General features: G+C 39.0%; 1 pseudogene; it reads right to left on the bottom strand.

Moving 5' to 3' along the window:
• Window positions 1–3,308: 3,308 nt before the first annotated feature.
• Window positions 3,309–19,502, bottom strand: LOC110204511 (cytochrome P450 2C42-like; annotated as a pseudogene).
• Window positions 19,503–21,989: the final 2,487 nt, after the last annotated feature.

Below are 21,989 nucleotides of genomic sequence, written 5' to 3' on the forward strand. Positions count from 1 at the left end.
TAAAAGTTTACTTTTTTTTTAACAGGTTATTTACTATTTTCAAGAATACATTAAAGATAGCTATCTGTAGATAAGGATATATATGATTGCTCTTAATTGCCTGTGTTTAGCTGAATAAGTGCAAATAGGAAGTATTTGGGGACAAGCATCAGTGGTTAGTTTATAATAATTATATTAGGTTTCCCTGTCAATCAGAGAAGGATACATCCAGTGTTCAGCAAACTCTAATAATCAAAATTGGATGTGATCTAGGGGCTCCAAGCAGTGATGATTTATATTAATAATCAAAATCCTTGAACTCACTAAAATAGCAGAGAAAGGACCCACTTGGACCTGCAGGCCATTGAGCTTAGATTAAAACTATGTGCATATTTCTTATCGTAGCTAAGTCCCTCTAAACATGCTCTGGGCAAAAATCTTCAGCCTCCAACTCAGAGAAAATTAGGGTAGATCAGAGAGTGACTTTTCCTTCTGTCTTTGATCTCTTTGGGAGTACATGTCTAGAACTGATATTGTTGGGTGATAAGTATGTGCTACTTCTTCAGGGAAAGACTGAGTTGATCCAGTGGGAGAACAAAGGCATGGTCCAGGAAGATCTAGCTCCACTCCTCTGTTTCTCTTGGAGGGGAGAATAAAAAAGGAATAAATACCCAGACTTATGATGTTTCTGCAAAACAACAACTGCTCTGTGTGTGTGTGTGTGTGTGTGTGTGTGTGTGTGTGTAGTGTGTACTGATATTTTTCAGGTTCATAATGAGAGAAGACACAAGACCTTCAGGAAATAGGCACTTTGACAGACCATTGGTGGAGCTGTGAATTGGTCTTACCATTCTGGAAATTAATATATTTTTAATTTTTTATTTATTTCATTTTAAATTTGTGGAATAAAACAAGCGTTTCATAACAGTATAATAAAAAAAAGAAAAGGTGATTGCACATGAAACTGCAAATCTATTATGTACAACTTCTATTCCTTTTAAATGTGTAATATAGTAATGTAAATTTCTTTTCTCTCCAGCTCCCCAACCTAGAGATCACTACCATTACACATGAATATGTATATATGTGTAAATTTATTCTATATATACTTCTGTTATTAGTTCTTTCTCTGCATGCTAATAGCATTTATTGCATTATAATTTGAAAAGGACACTTTTAATATTTCTGCTTTTCACTATAAAATTTTATGTAATATGTGGTCAATCATTGTAAAGATACCATGAAGTGCTGAGAAAAAAGGTTTATCTCTTTCTCTTTTCATTCAAGTCCTTTCAAATATCTATCATATCTGGTTTACCTACATTTTTTCACTTCCTTGACTTTTTCTCATTTATTTCTGGTTAGATTATCAGTTGAGAGGGAAAAGTTAAAATCTCCCACCATTATAATACTACTACCTATTTCCATGTGTAATTCGTTTAACTTTTCTATTAAAAACTTGATGTTACAGCATTTGATGCATATAGGTTCGGTACTGATATTGCTTTATTATTCATAGTACCTTTTATCAAAATGTAGCTACCCTGTTTATGTCTTTTAATTGAATCTATTTTAGCATAACTTTTTTCTGAGATCATGATTGCATCTGCTGAAAATACTAAATTCTACTATAACTCTATTTCACACTGTGTGTATCTCTCATACTTAAATGTGTTTCATGTAAACAACATATTTGATTTTGCCTTTTAATCTATTCTGCTGTCTGTTTACATTTTATGGGTGGTGAATTCATCCCATTCACATGCAAAGTTATAATTACTATTTGGGAATGTCCCTGTTATTTATCTTCTCCTCTTACCCTTCTATTCTTCATTCTACTCACTCCTCTGAGTCTCTCTCTTATCCTCTCCCCCCCATACACTGTTTTCCCCCCAAGACTTTCAAATCTTAATCTCCACACCCTTCTAAAATTTTCCCCAACCCTGCTTCTACAAATCCAGAAGACTTTTCCATCCCATAAGATGTAATAGTTTGCTCTTCAACCAAGATCTGAAGAGAGTAAGTAAGATTCCAACATTACCAGTCCTCCACCTCCATCTGCTTCTTCTTGTATCAGTTCTTTTTTTCATGTCCCATTATTGAGATAACTGTTCCTTTTTATCTTTTCCTGCCCAATTCTGTTTTGGGAATCATCCCATCACAGACAACTCAGATCCAACATTTATGTCAAACTACCCTAGTAATGATGACACTTTTAAGAATACTAATAGCATTTTCATATATAAGATGTAAACAGTTTGACCTTCAATAAGTCCCTTATAATTACTTTAATATTTTTCTTATCTTTCTTCTGGATCTTTGTATCAAATTTACATTGAGTTCTAGTCTTTTTGTCACAAATACCTGAAAGTCTTTCAGTTAGTCAATATATATTTTTGGATATATTATCCAAATGCATAGTATAGCATATATAGACACAGTATACTTATACTCAACTTTGCTGGACAAGTAATTCTTGCTCACAACCCCAGCACTTTTGCTCTTTCAAGTATAATATTTCAAAACCTATGGTCTTTTCATGGAAAAGCTGCTACATCTTGTGATATCTTGATTGTATCTCTACAATGTCTAAATTGTTTTTTTTCCCCTTATTGCTTGTAATATGATCTCCTTAATCTGGAAATATTGAAATTTGACTATGAAATTCTTGTAAGTTTTCCATCCAGGCTCTCTTTTAGGTGGTGAACAGTAGATCATTTTCTATTTCTACTTTTTAATTAGAGTAGGAGGGTGAAATATGTAGTAGTAAGATAGTAATAGTGGTAGTTACTAGTAGTAGAAGTACTACTAGTAGTAGCTATTGTTGTTGTAATAATAAAATTTCTGGTAAATTTATACAATACTTACAATGTGCCAGACACTGTACTAAATGCTTAACAGTTATCAGCTCCTTTGATCCTGTCACTATAGCCTTGGGAGATAGGTGCTATGATTATCCCCATTTTATACATAAAGGAACTGAAGTAAACAGAGGTGAAATGACTTTCCCAGGATCACATAGCCAATAAATGTCTAAGGCTGGATTTTAACTCAGGTCTTTGTAATTCCAGGTCCAAGACCCTGTCCAAGGTACCACCTCACTGCCATCACATTGTGATTTAAGCTGTCATCGTAGTAAGACACACGTATGTGTTGAAGTATGTGACATGAGACTTTTAAGGGGCAGAAAATGGCTCCTAAGCAATTGGTGGTGGATAATTACCACACAGTATAGGATAGAGGCCCTACTAAAAAGAATCTTAAGATTTGGTGAGGAACACAAGACAGGATCAATAAACATGTCGGAAAGAACACACAACGTAAAGGCATATGTGTAATTCAGGCTTAGATTGAATTATACAGACTATAAGAACTAAAGAGATCACAGGGATATGGCACCTAAATTGTGATTAGAAGGGTGGGTGAGATTTCTGTCAGTGGATGTTGAGGGCCGATCTTAAGAGTCTGATAAGGGTTTAAGATCCAAGGCAGAGTTTGACCTCTGCTCAGGCTTTCATCCCAAAGGGCTCAGGGGATTAAGTGGTACGGCTCCCCAAATTCCTTCCTGATAAAGAGGTCTCTGAGACATCCCTTCTCTCTCTTTGAACCTTAGGTTTACATATTTACTCCTCTATGCAGGTGGCGCCTAGGTGCCTGGGAAAACCTTGGAATCTACAGCCCAATCTAGGAACCCTGATAAGGAGGAAATTCATTATTGTTACATCCTCAGCAGATATTCTGGGGAGTATCTCACGGGGAGGACTCTTTGAAGTTAGGCTAGATTTTCCCTATATATTCTGTGCCCTCAGATGAATAAACAGAGTCAGTAATTCTACTCCACCTGGCCCATGTCATAAGTTATTTCACGCCTCTCCGTTCAGTGTACAATCTGGTTGTGGGCAACAAGAGGAGTTGAAGTGAAGAAAAAAGAAGAAATATTCCTGCAACAGGGAATTTCTAAGGAAGGTTGAGGAAAATTAAATTGTGATTTTGGCAAAAGTCAAAGGGAGTATTAGATTATGCTAGAAGAGTATATTGGACTGAAATCATAGAGGGCTTTCATTGGCAGGCAATGGAATGAATACATCTTGTTCATAGAATGTGAGGAGACTCTAGAGCAGTTGGAACTAGGGCTAGTCCTTCACATGTTTTAGAAAGCGAGAAAGCAGAGCTCATACAAGGGGGGTACTTTGATTAATCCACTGGCAACTGAGGTGTTGTTGATATCTTTTGAGTCAATGGGAGATTTCAAGGTAAAATTTTGTAAGATGGTAGTAAAAAACAGAAATAATTCCATCCAAGCCAGACTCTCACCAGCACATATCCATTTTCCTGAAAGAGACAAATATAAGGATTTGATATTTGTAAACTTCTAAGCCATCTAGGCCACTTCTTTGGACTGTCAGGTAGCCCACTAACACTCAGTGGCATTAGGTGAAGAACTGTGTGCATTCCTTTCCTCTCTGGTCCTTGACTCCTTTGAAGAGCCAAGACAGAGAGGAAAAAGCCCTCCTGTATGCTCTCCCTCAATCAATCTCCCCTGAGCCAGAGCAAGTTCTGGGATTTATATTCAGAGGAAAGGAGTCATTGTCTTAGGGAGAAACAATCCCTCATTTACAGTCTCAAGGAATAACTTTGTGGCTACCCACAGTGACTGCAATGAGGAAAGGTGACAGAAGAATGATCAAAGCTCCTTTTGGGAACCATCTATCACCATTTTGGACAGAAAACACCTCTGGAGTCTACCCCACAGCTTCATGGCCATCCAGCCACTTGTCTTAACTACTCACTTCTAGCTCTAACCCAAGTATTGTAACCAATTGAGCAGGGCATTGGAGACCACAATGTCAAGGATAGTTAGCTGCCTGCCAACATTCTTGTCTGCCACTGCCAGAATGGACCATCACCACCATTACCTAATAACCAGTAGGTTCCCCCAAGACTTGAAGGTGAAAGGACAGACCATCAGTTATAATTCTGTACCAATAGATCCTCATTAAAATATACATAGCTTGGGAAGGGGGTTCCATGCTCATGTGTCCTAGTCAAGAGTCACATTTCTATAAAATCATAAACTCTAAGATTAGACCTTCAGTGACCTTAGCCATAATGGTACCTGAGTAGTAGGCCTTAAGATAACCCAATCCCATTCCTTGGCTTGATAAAATACAAGATTATACCATGCTAACACAAAAGCCTGGAAGATTTATCTGAGAAGTAGCTCCTGGTTGACAGTGCCTTGGAGGATGGTTATTAATGTGGGGGGGGGGTTGCTGTCACTCTGGATGCAGAACAGAGTGGCCACTATCTCAGTTCTGCCTCTTTTTTGGAACAGCTACTCTGAAACTCAACTGATTTGTTGATGAACCTAGGCCTAAGGAGAATTAGAAGAATGATTTACTGTGTCTCCACCCTACTCCCTGGTTATAGAAATTGGAAGGACCATAATGGTCAGCTAGACCAACCCAGTTTTTGGGCATGTAAGGTAACTGAAGCCCAGAGAAATGAAATAATTTGACCAAGGTCACAAAAGTAATAAGGTCCTCTGAGTTATCATTCCATCTTTAATGTACATATTTAGATGAATGTCTTACCTGTTGAAAAAGGCATGAAATAGTCGCTCTTCTTAAAGTTGCCACTTTCATCCAGGAAGTGACCTGGGTCAAACTGGTCTGGATTAGGGAACTCTTCATCATCATACAGAATAGAAGACAGCAATGGCATGATGGTGGTTCCCTGAAAAAAAGAGATACAAATAAATAATTAGAAAATAAGAACCAAAGAATGTTGGAGCTGAAAGAGAATTTAGAACTATCACCTAGTCAAAACCCCTGATTTTTAAGTATGGAAAGAGCCATCTTTTTAAATACCTCTTCTGATAGTAAGTTAGAAAGTCTACAATACTATTACGAGAGATGAAACTGAACTTTGACACTTGAGGAGTAGAATCAATAGTGATGAGTAAAATACAAAAGGAGGCAGATTTCAGATTAAAAAAAGTTAATAAAATAGCTTTCAATCATTAGATCTATCAAAAGAGGAAAGAGCTGCTTGGGTGGACAATAAGCACACCAATCATGGATAAGACCAAGCAGATTCCAGATGATCTGAAGAGACAGAAATTAATTGTGACCTATGTCAGGATGTTGAAGAATAACATAATGTCACACAGACAAATAAGGCAAGAGCTGATAAACAAGTTGGGAGCTCTTCTTGAAGATGAAGAAACAAGATGTTCTGAGGAAGAAGCACTTGTTTGTAGTCTAAAGAATGGTAAAGGAAGTTCACAGGTGTTATCTGGCAAGACATCCAGGAAGAAGAAAAGAAGAACAGTTGGTGACTCCCTGTAGAAGGATACTGAACCAATTGTTTGCTGACAATAACTAGAATGGATAGTTCTGGGGCAGCGAGGTAGCACAGTGGAAAGAGCACAAGCCCTGGAGTCAGGAGGACCTGAGTTCAAATACAGACTCAGACACATAACACTTACTAGCTGTGTGACCCTGGGCAAGTCACTTAACCTCATTGCTTCACACACACTCACACACACACACACACACACACACACACACACACATGCACAAAAATAGACAGTGTTGCCATATTCCAGGAGCATATGTCCAAGAGATAGTGGAGAACCTTACAAAACAAAGGATACAACTACTACCCACATCTGGTGATTCACATGAGCAAAAATTATGATACTACCATAAATCTGGGAAGCATTTCCAAAGGTTTTGACATTAAGGGAAAAAAACCCTAAAGACTTTAGGAGCACAGGTGGTGTATTCATTATGGTTGTAATTGGAAACAAAAGATTCAGAAAGTTAATGCAGATTTCAGAAGTGGACATCTTGTAAGAAGGTGTTTAAAAATGGGATTTGGATTTCTGGACCACATCTTAGTAAAAATATAGACATGATGAACTCCTGACCAGGAGTGGAATGATGCATCTAGCAAAGGCTGGAACGGTGATGATTTTGATTTATTACAAATATAGTCAAAAGGCTTTTTTAATGCTTAAAGTGCTGTTAAAAAAAGGTGGATTGGGGATTTTAAGACAAGGAAGCAAATTTGACCTCAAAGGCATAAATAGGGCTTGGTATGATGAGATGCTTAAGAATACTGAAGTCCTGGAAAGACTATAACTTATTTAAAAGAAAGCAGATAGGAAAAAGAGAGTGGGGTAGTATATATTAAGAAGAAACACTCGTGTGAGTTTATTTAGGGAGCAGAGGAAAGAAGAATGATGAGAAGCATCTAGGTAAAGAGAAATGGAGACAACATCAAACTGGCATTGTCATTACAATATGCTACAGAATATTTGGATAGAAAAAAGTTTACAAGGAATACAGAAAACAAATTATAAGCTCTGGAGGTTAGACATGATATAGCAGTGATAGAAGACTTCAATTATCCTTTCGGATCCTAGAGTTTCACTTCCATCAAAAACAGAGCAGTTTGTAATTCCATGATTTTCTTAATGATAATTTCATCCTGCAATTATAGTGGAACCAGTTCTCACCATCTGAGAGGAACTTGGATAACAAAGATGTGAATAGAGATCTGCAGATCCCCTGTGGCACAACATTCTTCCTCTGGAGGGATCATGCTGTGTTTCAGGATACGCAATCACACTTTACACACTTTCGGTGCACACTTATGGATGGTAATAAGGGGAATTTTTGGGAAAGTGACCGTCCATCTTAGAGTTTATACAGGATCAACTAAGTGGCCCAATGGGGAGAGTACAATACTTGGAGTCAGAAGGAACTGATCAGGCCTCAAACACTCACTAGCTATGTGACCCTGGCCAAATCACTTACCCTGTCCTAGACTCAGTTTCCTTATTTGTAAAATGAGAATGATAACAGCACCTACATTTCAGCATTGTTATCAGGATGAAAAGGGATAATATTTGTAAATTGTTTCACAAGCCTTAATGGTAGCTATTATTATTATCACAAGAAAGAGAAGAGTTAAGTTTCTCAACACACAAAGAAAAAGAATTCTGGTGATGGAAGAAAAAGGAACATTCTCTAAAGATACCAATGTGGATAAGGTAGCCAGGTAGTGCAGCGAGGAGCCTGTTAGACCTGAAGTCAGGAAAGCCTTCATACAAATCCTGATTCATACATTTATTTATTGCGTGACCCTAGGTGAATCAGGGGGTCTCTTTAAGACTTAGTTTCCTCACTTGTAAAATGGGGATAACAATAGCAACTATTCCCACAGAGTTGTTTTAAAGAATAAATGAGATCATCTATGTAAAGCAAATCTCAAAGTACTTTATAAACAATAGTTATTATTATTATAGGGAATTCACCAATTAACTTAGATTTTTTGAGGGTAAGGAAGAATAAAAGAAGCATGTCACAGTTCCATAGTGACAGAAGTGATAAGGACTAAAATGCACAGAGGCTGATGCTGCAAACAGAGCACTACAAGAAGAGATTTTTTGGGGGGTGGAGCCAAGATGGCAGAGTGAAAGCAGTGACTTGCTTAAGCTCTTCCCCAAACCCCTCCAAATACTCATAAGAAATGGCTCTAAACAAATTCTGAAGAAGCAGAACCCACGAAAAGACAGAGTGAACAAATTTCTAGCCCAAGACAACCTGGAAGATTGATCAGAAAGGTGTATCACGCCAGGCTGGGATGCAGCTCAGCTTGGGTGCTCAGGCTGCAGGGAACCTGGAGCAGGCCTCAGAGGAGTGAATCACAGGCAGCTGTAGAGGTTTCCAGACTCCTCAATCAACTAATGCCAAAGACAACTTAGAAGGTCAGCGGGAAAAGTCTGTTTCTCTTGATGCTGAGAAAGGAAGGCGGGTTCTCAGCTCCATTCCCCAAGAGCCTGGCCCTGGGGGGCCATGCAGCTGGTTCCCGAGCTTCTGGCTCACAGACTGAGGGGAATCCAGTGGCTGATCAGAGAAGGATCGCAGGGATCTCTTTGCCAGTGTTAAGGCAGGAATCTCTTGCTTTGCCTGTGTTTGGATCTGGGTCACAGTTCTAGGAGGCGGTGCTGGGGTGGGAGGAATGCTGACATGGTGGAGTTTGTACTGGCTGTGGAAAGGATTGCCTCTTCACTGTCACATGACAGAAAGGAATACTTGTGGTCACAGGCTAGGAAAGGAGTAAACACCTCAGCCATTATCATACCACCTTGGAAGAACTGAAAATTTGCAGGTCCCTAAAAGATCTATGAAAACAGCTGTACAAACACCTGAAGCTTGGGACAGTACATTCTCCACATTGAAGCAGACTCTTAGCTTAACAAAGAGTTTCAAACTCAAGTAATTGGCCAGGATCATGAGCAAGCAGTGAAAAAAGAGTCACACTATATTACCTTACTTTGGTGAAAAAGAAGACCAAAATATACAACCAGAAGAAGACAACAATGTCAAAGCTCCCACATCCAAAGCTTCCAGGAAAAATATGATGCAGTCTCAGGCCTTGGAAGAGCTCAAATGGGATTTTGAGAAGCAAGTAAGGGACGTAGAGGAAAAACTGGGAAGAGAAATGAGAGTGATTGAAGAAAATCATGAAAAACAAGTCAGCAGCGTGCTAAAGGAGACCCAAAAAAATACTGAAGAAATTAACACCTTAAAAAATAGCCTAACCTAAATGGCAAAAGAGGTACAAAAGCCAATGAGGAGAAAAACACCCTAAAAAGAAAAGTTGGCCAAATGGAAACAGAAATCCAAATGCTCAATGAAGAAAATATTTCCTTAAAAATTAGGATAGAGGAATTAGAAGCTAGTGACTTTATAAGAAATGAAGACACTGTCAAACAAATGCAAAAGAATGAAAAATTAGAAAACAATGTGAAATATCACATTGGAAAACCAATGGGCCTGGAAAATAGATCCAGGAGAGAGAATTTGAAAAGTATTAGACTATCTGAAGCTTTGATCAAAAAAAGAGCCTAGACATCATCTTTCAAGAAATTATCAAGGAAAACTGCCCTGATATATTACAACCTAGAGGGCAAAATAAAAATTGAAAGAATCTACCGATTCTCTTCCTGAAAGAGATCCTCAAAGGAAAACTCCTAGGAATATTATAGCCAAATGCCAGAGTTCCCAGGTCAAGGAGAAAATATTACAAGCTGCCAGAAGGAAACAATTCAAATACTGTGGAAACACAATCAGGATAACACAAGATTTAGCAGCTTCTACATTAAAGGACCCCAGGGCATGGAATGTAATATTCCGGAGGGCAAAGGACATAGAATTACAACCAAGAATCACCTACCCTGCAAAACTGAGTATAATCCTTCAGGGGAAAAAATGGTCTTTCGGTGAAATAGAGGACTTTCAAGCATTCTTGTTGAAAAGACCAGAGCTGAATAGAAAATTTGACTTTCAAATACAAGACTCAAGTGGAAGATAAAGAGGTAAACAGGAAAGAGAAATCATAAGAGACTTATGAAGATTGACCTGTTTGCATTCCTGCATGGAAAGATGATATTTATAACTCAGAGACCTTTGTCAGTATTAGGGTAGTTGAAGGAAAAATAAATTATATTATAGATAGATAGATAGATAGGTAGACAGACAGACAGAGAGATAATCAGAAGAAGGCACAGGGTGAGTTGAAGATTAAGGGTCATATCTGGAGAATAAAATTAAGGGATGAGGGAGATTATACTTGGAGAAGAAGAAAGGGTGAGGTAGAATGGGGGAATTATCTCACAAAAAAAACCAGAAGAGTCTCTTACAGTGGAGGGGAAATGGGGAAGAGAGGGAATGAGTGAATCTTATTCTCACAGGATTTGGCTTAAGGAGGGAATTACATACACATTCAATTGGGTATGGAAATTTGTCTTACCCTGCAAGAAAAAAGGGGAGAAGGGGACAAGAGAGTAAGGGGATGATAGAGAGGAGGGCAGATTGGAAAAGGGTAATGAGAAGAAAATACTTCTAAGGAGGAACAGGATAAGAAAGAAAGAATAGAATAAATGGGAGGGCAGAATAGGATTAAGGGAAATAGAGTTAGTTTTTCACAACACGTCTACTATGGAAGTGTTTTGCGTAACTGCACATGTACAACCTTTATTTAGTTGCTTGCCTTCTCAGTGAGGGTGGGTGGGGATGGAGGAAGAGAGAAAATTTGAAACTTAAAATTTTAAAAACATATGTTTAAAAAAATGTTTTCAGAAACTACCAGGAAGTAAGAAATATAGGAAATGGGGTACAGATGTCTATCCTGTTCTACAAGAAAATAGAAGGGGAAGGGTATAAGAGAGTGGGAAGAGAAAGAAAAGAGGACAGAGTAGGGGAAGGGATATTCAGAATGCATACCATCTTGGGGTGGGGGGAAGGTTGAGACGGGGTGAAAATTTGGAACTCAAAAACTTGTGGAAATGAATATTGAAAACTACAAATAAATAAATTTATATTTAAAAAAAGGAAGAGATTTTTTAAAACTATGTTGTGAAAAAGAGGAGGATTAAAGAAAGGACAAACCCACAACCCAGAGGCTTAAAGGACAAGGATAACAAGTGACAAGAAAAGATGCATAACTTCTCAATTTTTCTTTTGCTTCTTTTTTTTTCTGACCAAGGGAATGATCTTTGAACTGAAAAGAATGGAATAAATAAATAGATAGAGCTAACAAGGATAGAATACCCCAGGGAAGTAAGGAGAAAATTAGGGACATCTAGACACCTTACCAAGAGAAATAAAGTGAAAAAAGCACACTTCAATCTGCACTCAGAGTCTAGAAGATATTTCTAAAGAGATCATTAATCTAGCAAAGGAAGTAATGAGGCAATGATTTGAGAAAAGGAGGTAGTGATCACAAGGATCTGCAGTGGAATCATCATTATTTCATTTTTTGAGAATATTAATAAACTGGTAGATCAGGAGAATGACATACATAGACTTTTCTTAGATTTTAGCAAAGCATTTGATAAAGATTTTCGTGCTCTTCCTCTGAAAGTGATGGAAATATACAGGTTAGACTATCACACCACTAGGTGGATTGAAAACTGATGACTGACCATATACTAAGGGCAATTATTGAAGGTTCAAAGACAGCTTGGAAGTAGTACTGTGGTCTCCTCAGCTCACAAATGAGGATTGTATTCCTTCTGTGAATCATATCTTAGGAGGACGCTGAAGAGCTGGAGGTACTCAAGGGAGGGCAACCAGGATGGTAAGAATAACAAGTCCATGCCACGTGAGGATGGGTTGAAGGAAACAGGGATATTTAGACAAGAGAACAGGAGACATAACAGAACAGGAGACATAGTAGCTGATTCCAAGTGTTTCATGGAGTTTTACTAGAAAGAGAGAGGAACTTTGTTCTGTTTTTTCTGGGAGTCAAAACCAAGAGCAATAGATTAAAGTTACAAAATTGTCAACTTAGGCTTAATACAAGATAAAACAAATTCTCTGTCCAAGATTAGAATAGAATTTCTCAGCAACAAAGTGGTTCCACCTCGAAAATCTTTAAGCAAAGATTAGATGACCACGAGGTGAGCATACAGTAGATGGAATCCTTTTTCACATTGGGAATGGACACTATGACCACTGAAATACTTTCAAATTCTGAAATTCTGGGACTACTTCTCAGGGATGTGGGTGGGCCTGAGGTTCCTTCTAACTCCAAGATTCTAGATTTGAATGAGACAGTATAAAATCTTGTGTTATTGAGAAACTCTTCTGACCCTGGGGATAAGATATTGTCTAAATTGAACATCTTCTGACACCACATGGGGCAGGCTGGTGGGAATGAGGTCAATGTATCGCTGTGTCTCATGTATCACAGCATTGCTGTAAGGCATGTTGTTTCTGTCCTCATGCAGGGACTTCGATTTCAGCCAATCACAGAATCAATTTCTTCATGAAGTTTTCCTGTCACAATACAAATGAAAATTTATCTTAAAAGTAGAGATAAAAGCTGCCTTTGCTCATATTTTCTCTGATTTTTCACTGAGTTACATTGATAAATAATACACTTGACTGATATTTCAATAGATAGAGAGAGATGAAAATTCCATTTTAGACACTTTTTAAAAAAATATAAATTTATTTATTTTTAGTTTTCAATATTCACTTCAACAAGTTTATGAGTTTCAAATTTTGCCTCATCTCACCCTCCCCCCACCCCAAGATGGCATGTATTCTGAATACCCTTCCTCTAGTGCGTTCCTTTCTTCTATTCTTAACCCCTTCTCTTATCCACTTCCCCTTCTATTTTCCTGTAGGGCAGGATAGACTTCTATACCTCATGTCCTGTATTTCTTATTTCCCAGTAGCATGTGAAAACATTTTTTTAACATGCTTTTAATACTTTAGGTTTCAAACTTTCCTCTTCCTCCCTCCCCACCCACCCTCATTGAAAAGGTAAACAACTCAATATAGGTTATATATGAGCAGTTATGCAAAACACTTCCATAGCAGACATGTTGTGTAAAACTAACTCTATTTCCTTTAATCCTATCCTGTCCTCCCATTTATTCTATTCTTTCTTTTGACCCTGTCCTCCTCAGAAGTATTTCCTTCTGATTACCCCTTTCCCAATCTGCCCTCCTCTCTATCATCCCCTGCTCTCTTGTCCCTTCTCCCCTTTTTACTGCAGGGTAAGTCAGATTTCCACACCCAATTGAATGTTATTCCCTCCTTAAGCCTAAGCCTATGAGAATGATTCACTCATTCCCTCTCACCTTCCCCTGTTACCCTCCACTGTAAGAGACTTTTCTGTTTTTTTTTAGATAATTTACCCCATTCTACCTCTCCCTTTCTTCTTCTGAGTATCATCCTCTCTCATCCCTTAATTTTATTCTCCAGATATGACCCTTTAATCTTCAACTCACCCTGTGCCCTCTATCTATCTATCTATATATACATACACATATATTTTTTTCCTTCAACTACCCTAATACTGATAAAGGTCTCATGAGTTTAAATATCATCTTTCCATGCAGGAATGCAAACAGTTCAATCTTAATAACTCTCTTATGATTTCTCTTTCCTGTTTACCTCTTCATGTTCCAGTAGAGTTCGTATTTGAAAGTCAAATTTTCTATTCAGCTCTGGTCTTTTCAGCAGGAATGCTTCAAAGTCCTCTATTTCACTGAATGACCATTTTTCCCCTGAAGGATTATACTCTGTTTTGCTGGGTAGGTGATTCTTGGCTGTAATCCTATCACCTTTACCCTCCAGAATATTATATTCTATGCCCTGTGGTCCTTTAATGTAGAAGCTGCTAAGTCTTGTGTTATCCTGACTGTGTTTCCACAGTACTTGAATTGTTTCATTCTGGCAGCTTGTAATATTTTCTCCTCGACCTGGGAACTCTGAATTTGGCTATAATATATCTAAGAGTTTTCCTTTGGGGATCTCTTTCAGGAGAAGAATCGGTGGATTCTTTCAATTTCTATTTTGCCCTGTGGTTCTAATATATCATGGCAGTTTACCTCAATAATTTCTTGAAAGATGATGTCTAGGCTGTTTTTTTGATCATGGCTTCAGATAGTCCAATAAGTTTTAAATTCTCTCTCCTGAATCTATTTACCATGTCAGTTGTTTTTCCAATAAGATATTTCACATTGTTTTCTAATTTTTCATTCTTTTGCATTTGTTTTACAGTGTCTTGATTTCTCATAAAGTCACTAGCTTCCAATTGCTCTATCCTAATTTTTAAGGAAGTATTTTCTTCATTGAGCAGTTGGACTTCCTTTTCCATTTGGCCAATTTTTCTTTTTAGGGTTTTTCTCCTCATTGGCTTTTTGTACCTCTTTTGCCATTTGGATTAGGCTATTTTTTAAGGTGTTATTTTCTTCAGTATTTTTTTGGGCCTCCTTTAGCAAATTGTTGACTTGTTTTTCATGATTTTCTTCAATCACTCTCATTTCTCTTCCCAGTTTTTCCTCTACGTCCCTCACTAGCTTCTCAAAATCCCATTTGAGCTCTTCCAAGGCCTGAGACTGTTCATATTTTTCCTGGAGGCTTTGGATGTGGGAGCTTTGACATTGTTGTCTTCTTCTGGTTGTATATTTTGATCTTCTTTTTCACCAAAGTAAGATAATACAGTCTGACTCTTTTTGCTCTGTGTGCTTATGATCCTGGCCAATTATTTGAGTTTAAACTCTTTGTTAAGGTAAGAGTCTGCCTGCAATGTGGAGAATCTACTGTCCCAAGCTTCAGGTGTTTGTACTGCTGTTTTCAGAGATACTTCTAGGGACCTGCAAATTTTCAGTTCTTCCAAGGCGGTATGATAAGGGTGCGGTGTTTACTGCTTTCCTAGCCTGTGACCAAAAGTATTCCTTTCTATCCTGTAACTGTGAGGAGGGCTCCTGTTCCCAGCCACAAGTTCCTCTATGCCAGCGTTCCTCTTCACCCCAGCACTGTCACCTAGAACGTGATCCAGATCCATACATGGGTAAAGCAAGAGATTTCTGCCTCAGCATTGGCAAAGAGATCCCTGCAATGCCTCTCTGATCAGCCACTAGATTCCCCCTCAGTCTGTCATCTAGAAGCTCAGGAAGCTGATGCCCTCCCCCATGGCCATGCTCTTGGGAATGGAGCTGAAACCCTGCTTTCCTCTCTGAGCACCACAGAAACAGACTTTTCCCACTGACGTTCTAAGTTGTCCCTGGCAACTGAGGATTGAGCAGTCTGGAAACCACCACAGCTGCCCACAATTCAGTCCTCTGAGACCTGCTCCTGGTTTTCTGTGGCCTGCGCCCCAGGCCACACTGCACTGCACTCCCATCCTGGGGTGATACACCTTTCTGATCAATCATGTAGGTTGTCTTGGGCTGGAAATTTGTTTCACTCCATCTTTTTGTGTGTTCTGGTGCCTCAGAATTTGTTTAGAGACATTTTTTATGAGTATTTGGAGGGTTTGGGGGAGAGCTTAAGCAAGTCACTGCTTTCACTCTGCCATCTTGGCTCCACCCCTCCAGTTTAGTCTCTTAAACTAGCTGAGCATCACTTAAGGCACCTATGTCCCATGCCCATAAGAAAAGGTCAGGTGTCCTTAAATAAATGAAGCCAAGTACACTTGATGTAGGAAATGAGGAGGGTTCTCATCTGGACCTGTTCTACAACTTAATATGACCAACCATATGCCCAAGGTATTTCCCTCTGCAGCTGTAGAGTGACAGGAATCCAGAGGCACCAGCTCCTTCTGTGGTCAAGTAGCATCAAGAAGCTATCAGGAACCAGTGCCTTCAATCATTCAGTTCTTCCCACTTCTAGCACTGGGCTCCAGTCTCTATTCACTTCACTATCTGTGTGGCTACCTCTAATAATAACTCACAATTATATACCACTTCACTAAGCAAGGTGGAAGTAGTGGTGGAGAAGGAGGAATAAGTAAACTTGAACATGTAATGACTTAAATACATTAAAATGGCAATAAAAAAGTTTCCAAGGAAAGTCTCAAAAGGACCAGGAACCCCTCTCATGTGGATTAAATTGTATGTGTTATTATCCTTTATCCCACCTTCTATCTCAGGGTATTTGAGGAGAAGCAGGAGTCCATATCTCAGGGTGGTGCTGGTTGTCTCTGTTCCTGCAGCAATAGTCACTTATAGTGTGGACCAAGTTTTCAATGGTAAATTCAGATTGTGGTTGTTGCTTTTCCTAAGAATGATTTGGTATGATTAATGGAAAAGTAAGAGAGGCAGCAGGGCAAATGGAAAGCATAAGGATTTGGAAGCAGAGGACCTTGGTTTAAATCTAAGTTCTGATATTTTTTTTTAATGTTGGGGGGAGGCAAACTGGGTTCAATGACTTGGCCATGGTCACACAACTAGTTAAGTGTCTGCGGCCAGATTTGAACTCAGATGCTCTTAACTTCAGGGCCAGTGCTCTATCCACTGTGCCACCTAGTTGCCCCCAACACACCACCAGCTCTATCATTGACCTTAGACAAGTCATTTAACCATTTTATGTTTCAGTTTCCTCATCTGTAAATGAGGGAGCTGGATTCAATTACCTCCAAGATCCATTTCAGTTCTAAATCTATGACCCTGTAAATAAATTAAATTGAGCAACACAATCCAAAGCAGAACAAGTAGCTAGCAATTATGAAAGCATTTTGGCCCTTGCATCTCACATATGAGAGAGAGACAGAGAGAAGAAAGATACGTGGAGGATGGGGGATATATACAGACAGACAGACAGACAGAAAGAGACTAGACCTGCAATATCATGGCACAGGTTACTTCCAGGTAAAAAAAAAATCTGTCTGCCAATGCAAGTCTGCACTTTCTCTGAAAAACTTAAAGTTTCTAGAGAGTTGCCAGCCCTAGGGCACTATAGTGTCAAGTGATTTGCCCAGGATCACATAGACTTTTTGTGTCAGAGGGTCTTAAACTCAGTTTTGCCTGGCTCTGAGGGCAGCTCTTTATGTGCTACAACAGGAGGGTCAAACTCAGCTCTCAGGCCTCAAGCCACCAACAAAACGTGTGTGGCTGAAACCACATTAAAATGTAATTGGGAAATGTTTAGTAAAATAAATACAGATATAATACTACATAGAGAATGTTAATTTCTGCATTTTCTAGTTAATATGAGGCCTACCAGGATCCATTTCTATTCATGTTTGACACATACTGTATGATACTAACTTGCAAGATATCTGTGCTTACATATTATATATCATTCATATCTGTGGGTATACACAAGCAGCTAGGTGGTGCACTGGGTTGAGTTTAAATCTGGCTAACTGCCTGTGTGATCCTGGACAAATCACTTAACCTTGGTTACCTCAGTTTCCTCATCTATAAAATGAGCTAGAAATGGAAAACCACTCCAGTATCTTTGCCAAGAACACCCAAATGGAGTCATGAAGTGCTGGACTGAACTGAAATGACTAAGCAACAAATGCACAATGACTGCATGTAAGCTCTTGTTTTTCTTGTGGATTAAATTCTGTTATTCTACGTTTACTGAGATGAACAGGATTTATTAGTTTAGCAAATAAGGAGGAAAAAAATTATCAACTTCCATATATATAACAATTAATGCAAAAAGGATCCATGTATTTTCCCATTTTATCCTCATCAAAATACTGTGATACAGTTAGTGCATTATTATTGTCATTTTACTAATGAGGAAATTGAGGTGGTAAATGCTTTGCCCTTGACAATGAGATGTTGATATGAGGAAAACTCACAACTGAGACCAGAAATTGAATATATAACAAATAACCAATGGACTAAAGATAAGAAAAGTAAAAACACAGGAAAAAGCAGGCAGGTGCTAGGGCATAATTCAAGTTGAAGTCAACTAAGGTCTATGCTCACTGTGAGTGTGGTGGTGGGGAAAGGATATGGAATTCTGAAGATTCTCACACATGAAACACAAGAGACTACTGTACATATTAGTTCTAAAAATCTCTTGCTCTGGTCTACATATTTGCCCTCTCCCACATTCCTCATCTACCAGTGGAGTAGGAATCTGTGGGAGAATATACCCTTATGTGCATAGGTTGATGAAGGAAGGATTTTCCTGGTCAGTTATGTTGACACATTGCTAAATTAAATGTTTCTGAATTAATGTGTTTTTTGGTTCATGTGGTAAGAAAACCATAAGTCATGACCTCAGAGCACATTTATTGCTTAAGTAGGTCATTGATCCATTTCAGCATTCCATCAGCATATCTTTTACCTTCTCCATGTTTCTCTGGTACTTTCTGGGTTTCATTTACTCCATATGAATTACATTAGCATATTGTTTTATTCTAGTTTTGCTTCTAATTCGGTGGATTTTTTTTTCTTTATGCAACTTTTCAATGATTTTTCTTTCTTTTTGTTTTGCTCTTTGTTGTTTATGGAATGGTGGAAAGTGAGAGCCTCTTACTCCACTATCTTGACTGTAAAACCCACCAACCTCCCCCTAGTACTTACCACAGCAGCCCCTCCATTCCAATTAGGCTGCTCAGATTAAAGTTCCCTATTCCACTGTCTTTGTAGAGTCTTGAAATGTCCTGCCCAGTCCTCACTGTTAAGCTCTGGGACCTCCTTCAAAACCCAGACTAAAACCTAACTCTTCCAGAAGGAAGTCTTATGTTAACCCAGTCCAAATATTATCTTTCTTGCTAATTTCAAATTCCTTCATCACTTAAATCCTCAATTTTAATCTATTTTGGCTTTCCTTACACATTCCTGATAATTATTCTTGTCCTTACATGGGCTTTCTCCTGTCTGTTGGGTTAGAAATTCATCAGGGCTAGGACCCTGTCTTCTCATTCTTCTCATATAGTGTTCTGGCCATATTATGATTAAAATATGATTATTTACTGCTCTATGTTTGTGAATGTGAATGTCAGCCTCTAAGACACAAGCCATTTCACCTACAAAAGTGAGATTCAGACCTGCTGCTGACACTCTACCTGCTCCATTTTCATCAGGAAACAATCAATAAAGTCCCGAGGATTGCTGGGATCCAGTGTTCTTTGGTGTTCCTTCACTTCTTCCAAAATAAATTCAAGTATTGATTGCATATTTTTAATTGCTTTGTGATGAGATCCAGGGAGATAATGCACTAGAGATGGAAAAGAATTGTAGACCTAAAAAAAGAATTTGTATCATACTTTATTAGAAAAAGAAAATAATTTTCTACTTAGCACTTGGATCATGTTGAGAATACGGCTGAGTAAGGGTGGGACAAGTGCCCTTTGGAAAATAGTGACTTTTCTCATCATTCCTAGAAATGCCCTAAAAATTAGCATCTGTTCCTTGGTTGCCTGAAACTCTTTGGCTTTCACTCTCAATTCTTACTTCCAACGGAAAAGTTCTCATCCTTTCTCATTTTAAGGTCTTCTAAGAGCTCAGCCTCCACCTTCCATTGGGACAGCTAACTCATCTTCTAACCTGATCCAAATTGGGTGCACAAGGGAAAAGTCAGCTTGTCTCTAGTAACATGAATTTAACATTCAGTCCTGTGACCAGTGGGTGAACTACTCCAGGGAGGGGCCTTATAATGTCTGTCAAATCAGACCACATAGGGTGACCTTTTCTGTCTTTAGTCCTTGTCAATAAAGAAGAAAATGGGAACCCATTTCCAACATGGCACTATTGTACCTCCCAATGGAATGAATGATGAATTCTAGCCTAGCTGCTTGTAGTAGTTTCTTTGAAGTAATTTAAAAAAATATTCTGAGCTCAAAGAGAGACACTGGTCTCACCTTCATCCATGGGGAACTTATGATCTTGACATTTTCATTCAAAAGCTTCATTAAATATAGAAATTTCTGGTCTTTATATTCAAAACATTTCTGGAAAATGATAGAGCAGATTACATTGCAAGGAGCAACTCAAGGATGAATGTGGGGTCACATGGTAATCCTAAAGGAGAAAGAGAGAAAGAAAGACTTTAATACTGCCATTGTGATAGAAAGGAAGATTTGCCTGCCTTTAGGTAGGACCTGACTGTCCCTTCTAGTTTACATTCTAGCTTGGACAGCAAGGTTGAAAATAAACCACCCTTTATGAAGCATCTGATTTCATCCACATGAGAATCCTAAGTGCAAATAGGATAATTTCCATTTTATAGGTGAGGTTGCTGAGGCTCAAGAAAATCAGTGATTTATGTGCCACAGCTAGGAAGGATGAAGATGTGGAATGCAACCCAAATTCTCTCCTGTCCCCAAGTAACTGTTCTTCTTACCATGCACCATCCCTTCCCATTTCTAAATCCATATTCATCACCTCACTATAACCAACTTTTACTTTCAGACTTATTCATGTCTATTTTTAAATTATATTTCATTTCATTTCAATCACTTTCCCAGAATGAGGGTTGCAGGCACTGGTCTGGAAGCCTTGCTATTCCAAATGCTCTTAGGTTCAGGGTTCTGGGTTGTCAAAGGATTGATAATGTCAAGGTGGTGATTCTAGGTTTCCTTGACTGGCCTCTTGTCTCTCCCTTAGGGTGCCTCACTGTTTTAGCAAGGCTGGCCCATCTGCCTTATGAATAGCAATTGGCTGGCAGCTGGTGGCAATGGACAGTCCCTTTTCCACAGGAGTTGCTTCCTCAGATGAGAGCTATCAGGGCTGACCAGGACCAGTGGTCTAGCTTGCTGCCACCCCTGTGGCCCTCATGCACATGTACCTATTGGTGGCAGTTATCAGTTGTTGCTAGTGGTAAAGAACAGATGGGCCCCTTCTCCACAAGGTAGCTCCTGTGACGCTCGTTTTGCTGTTTCCCAGCTCTTGGGTTTTCCTGAGCTGCCTCCATCAGGTCAGAGGGGAGATTGTGGTTGAGGTGGTGGCTATGCTAAAGACGCCCAAGGCCAGAGTCTTGGAGATATTCACACTCAGGGGACTGAAGGTGGATGGTGATCCAGCAAAAGAATATTGAGAAGCAAAAATCAGGCCCAAAGAAGAACAGTGGAGAACAGCATGATAGAGGTAAGGGAGAAGAGAGTATCAATCAGCCAATCTGCCAGCAGTCACTTAGCTCTTACTAGGCTCTGTGCTAAGCACCAGGGGTAAGCAGATAATAGTAAAACTTCCCTGCTCTCAGAGGGCTTACATTATAATGAGGGAGGCAATATCTACACAAAAGAGTGGCAAAAGTCCCAGATTACACAGTAGTGGGGAATTGCTGTTCTCAGTGTATTCCTATATTATTGCTGGTGAAATTTTCAGGAGTAGGAGAGCAATAAGCTAATTTAGAGCAACGACTGACAGATCTTTCTACTGCCCATTCCTACCACCCACACACACACACACACACACACACACACACACACACACACACACACACAGAGTACACAGATTTTTGCCTTTTATGGTTTAAAAAGTAGTTATTCCATAGAATTTATGGCATCAGCATCCTCTAGTGTCTAGTGGCCCCCTAAGTTTGAGATTTCATCGAAGGATGACAACCCTTCTGTGGATAGTTTAGACGTGGGGGGAGGGGTGAAAGGGGGAAGCATGAAGGGAAAGAAGTTTCGAAGAAATGCTGCTTAGTCAGCTCATTGAATTTCTGGCAATGTTCTCAGCCCTGCTTGCACTCCTTCGCTTAGTCAGAAAAATTCTGGACTAC

The sequence above is a fragment of the Phascolarctos cinereus genome, unplaced genomic scaffold (assembly GCF_003287225.1).
Source record: "Phascolarctos cinereus isolate Bilbo 61053 unplaced genomic scaffold, phaCin_HiC Scaffold_523;HRSCAF=1147, whole genome shotgun sequence".
Taxonomy (NCBI): Eukaryota; Metazoa; Chordata; class Mammalia; order Diprotodontia; family Phascolarctidae; genus Phascolarctos; species Phascolarctos cinereus.